This window comes from Drosophila elegans, unplaced genomic scaffold (assembly GCF_018152505.1).
Source record: "Drosophila elegans isolate 14027-0461.03 unplaced genomic scaffold, ASM1815250v1 contig_468, whole genome shotgun sequence".
Lineage (NCBI taxonomy): Eukaryota > Metazoa > Arthropoda > Insecta > Diptera > Drosophilidae > Drosophila > Drosophila elegans.
The window spans coordinates 2,078,897-2,083,113 of NW_024545855.1; positions in this window are offsets into that span (position 1 = coordinate 2,078,897).

Here is a 4,217-nt window from a genome sequence, read left to right on the forward strand (position 1 = left end):
ATGCGATTTTGAGTGCCAAACTGTGTCGATAATCAATCAATGTGCATGTTCCTCCCACTCAGTATGGGAATACATACTATATACGCCGAATATATACCTAAGCCATTCCATTGCGGACCGACGCCTCTCCGCAGGTGTTTCCTTGGCCACAACGCCAAAGTTTGCAGGCAAATAAACAGCGGCGGCAATGAAGGGTTCGTTTTGAGGCGGGCTAAGAAATTGATTTATTCTGTTGGCAAAGTTCGGCTTTCTTGAGGAGCCACGGCAACAACAACGAAGAGTACTCGAGAGCACTTCCATTGTTCAAGGACTTAATGAGTGAAACTTTTAGCAGATTTTAGCCGGCCACTGGCATTATTCATTTGCCACTTCTCCGAGCTGAGAGCAACTCCTTGTGAGGCTAAGCAAATAGCGGTCGTATCTGCTTGACTTCCTGCCAAGATGTTAACCTTCTTCTTGGATCCTTGTCCGATTTTCCAACCTCCCATCGAAACACCAAGTTGCTGCTGCAAAAGTAAACTGCAATGCTTTCCAAGCAGCAGACCGAAGTTTTTTCCAGCTCAGCCGTCGAGATAAAAACTTGTACACTACGAAACATATTTTTATTAATTCCTGGTAAAGTTTTTGAGAAACTTATACAAATAAATTATAGACGGCATTTTGTTTTCACTAATCCTTCACAGTAATAATTATAATAAGATGAACAAAATGTTAATTGGTTGCTTTACACAATTTTCACTATTGCAATTACTGAGTTGTCATTTCTTAGTTATATTTCATGTCGTAGGGGTAACAATAGTTTTGTGTATGTTTATTTGAAATGTAAGTACCAAAGATATTTATAAGTAACGAAAAAATTCATTAATTTCCTGATACGATAGTTTAAGTTTTATTTACTTTTTAGCTTCTAACACCTTGTAAGTATAAATAAACATTGATGAAAGACAGAAATAAAAAGTATACAAGAATTACGTAGGTATATAAAATTACTTGAAGTGCATGCCAAAGTAACCAATGTTGACCAGGCCAAAGAATGTTGCATGCTAGTAGGTTGAGCTCGAAAGACGGTAAAACGTTTTAACCAGAAGTGCACACTGGGCTAACGAAAAAAAATGGCTGCCGATAAGGGTGGCCACTTTGCACCCCAATCTGGGTGCCGAGCTGCCATCTTCCATCTTTTTGGGCTGCCGTAAAAGGCTGCAGCAATTTATTATGATCATTTTGAATAATTCATAAAATGCGGCCTGTTCGGTCCTTCAGCTCCTGCTCATGCCCCTCTAACCCGTATGCTGCCCTCGAATGCAAAAAGGTCCTGCTTTTGCCTTTGCTTGTGCCTTTGCTTGCATGACAAGTTAAGCCACCAGGGGACAATATCACTTTGCCGCTGCCACAAGGAGTGGCAGAAAGCAAACAAGCAAAATGTGTAACTAAATTTGTACCCCACATGGCTACACATTTACATGGCTATTGCTATTGGTATGTGGGTCTGTGCATGTGTATGTGAGCGACATGCATCGTTTTTCATTCTACGGATTTATGATGAAGATGCTTTTAAAATGTTTCAACTGCGCTGCACTGCCAGTGTCACTTTGGTCTTTTGGGGACTCCTGTCTTTGCCTCTTCCTCTTCCTTTTGAGTGGCCAAATACGATTCGAAGGACACTGGGTGAAAAAGTGATTTGGGAACTCCTCCTGTTAGATACCTATTACCCAGTTAAAAATGTTTACCATATTGTTTGCTTTAAATAAATAAAACTATTAACTTTTTACTTTAGCCGGTTTAACAATTTAGTCGTCAACTGTTTTTCAGAACGATTGTCAAATCTGATGGAGTATTGCCTACTAAGATTAATTCTGTGCGCCATGGTCTCTTAATTAGCCTTCGATATATATAAATTTGATCTAATTTATTTAAAGACATATTATATAACCTCAAATGTAACCCACTTTGTGCGTTTTATTTCTGCACTTATCTAATATACCCCTTAAGTCTCTGCATACCTTGTGTTAAAAGGAAGCTCACTGTAAGCTGCGTTGAATTCTAATTTGTAGCCCTGCCCCTGACCGAAGTTACCACATATACCCCCCACTGCCACGCCCCCTTCGCCGCCACCACCCCTCCCAAAGGCATTGAGTCAAGCCAAAATGGGTTTTAGCGTACGATTTGTGGTCGTGGCAGGAACGCAAGCCCAGCGAGCAGCAAAACTATACACCTGTCGAGGACGAGGATGAGAACCAGGAGGAAAGCTCGAGTCCGAATTGGCAACCTACCCGCTCAATGGCAGTTTCACGGACCGCTGCCGCCTCCATTCGGAGTTGATTGTGGGATGCCCACTTTTTTTTGGCCACCGGATTATGACCCTGATCTGGTCATGTGTGCAGCTGCGTGTGCTGCATTGTGTAGCTTTAGTTTCACTTTGCCAACTGCATTCCCATCGCCATCGCCATTTCTGGCCCAATTCCACCCATTCAACCCATTTTGCAATCTACCAGCCAGTGCCAACGCCACCTGTGTTTTTGCTAACTTTGTGGTTGCTCTTGGTTATGGGTTTATGGGTCTCATGTGATTGTCCGCTCGGTGTGTCATTAAGTTCGGTGTTTTTGCATTCCTGCATTCGAGAATCATCCCCTCGACAAGGACATATCATGGCGCAGGATGCTTCAGAGTAAAGGGTCAAACTTGCATACGAAATCCGTTTTAGTTTTGCATATTTGACGTTCTGGTCGCTTGGCCAAAGCTTATCAGATTCGGTTCTTAGTGCTTGGGTACACATTGAATTAGAAGCTTAAATGTCAATGTCATGTGAATTTAATATTTGTTTTTTTTTTTCTTTTTAACCTCCTACTTATAGATTTCAATTGGCACCAAAACTGTATCGCTTCAAAAATGATCTGTTTTTTTATTTTTTCTTTTTTTTAGACCATAGACCATTACATCCACTCCAAGGATGAAAGGGTGAAGGAGGTCGAGGAAGGCATTTTCCGGTCGTCAGCAACTTTACGGAGCTGCAAGGAAAGCTCTGCTTCGAGTTCTTCGACGAACTCTACTTTCACCTGCAGGGACTTGGTTTCAAAGCGCTAACAGAAAACTGACAAGAATATGAGGGGCTAATTTTTATAATTTTCGTATTGTTTAATAAATACTTCGGCTCGGGGAAATCGATTCTGCAGGATCGAACAATGAATTGTTCTGAAATTCTTTTACTAATTCGGTAAATGTTCTCACTTTCGCTAAATGTTCTCATTTTCTGTACATTTTTTTTACTTTCTGATTTTACCAGCATCATCTACGCGGTTCGTGTCTTCGATGTGGGCACTGTATTCCGACAACGAGAAATAGATGGCGGTATGGTCGTCTTATCCGATACTATAACCTATTAGTACTTTATGTAAAATACTATGTGGAAAATAAGTCTTGTACAATTTTGCTAAAGTTTTTTCACGCATCTGGCAATACTATAACTTACTGCATAACTGCCGTTAGGGCACCAGAAAAAGTTTAAATTAAATAACAAACAGTAAATTTATTATTTTCTAAACAATCGAGGGAGTTTAACAATAATGCAATTCGTCAGTAAATAATTGAATACACAAAATGATAGTTATTTAAGCCCTCGTTTTGCCGAGCTCCACAGAATCTGAAATAGTTAGTATATTTTCTATGCTAAAAAAGTGGTTAAGGAAGTCCCTAATTCATTAACATATATGCCATTCTCTCAATGAACTTATATTGGGCAGCTTCCTAGAGATTTTCATTATAAACAATTTTAATTTATTTAAAAATAAATGCAAAGAATGTGAGTGATATTGTTTAGTTTTTGAGTGATAAAACTGTTTTTATTTCTTCTTTTTGGGGCTCACTTTCGATCCGCGCAGCAGATGAAACTTGCCTGACTTGTCGAAGAAAGCTGCGTCGCACAAATTACATTAAAAATGCAAAAATTCATAAATTCATGACGTGTCGCCGTGCCAGCCCCCCAAAGCTTCTTTTTCTTACCCCTTTTCGCACCCCTTCCATGTTGTCCACGGCCATTCCCCCCCTTGTTGCTCCTTTCGTTCCATTGTTGTTGCTGGTTGTTACATGGCATTCCTCTTGGCAAAACAAAATGGCGCATGGCAGGGGGTGGCAAATGGGGCTATGGCACCCCATTCCTACACTCTACCCCATCACAACCCCCCCTCAAAACGACTTGAGTTAATTATTCATGCAATGTCGTT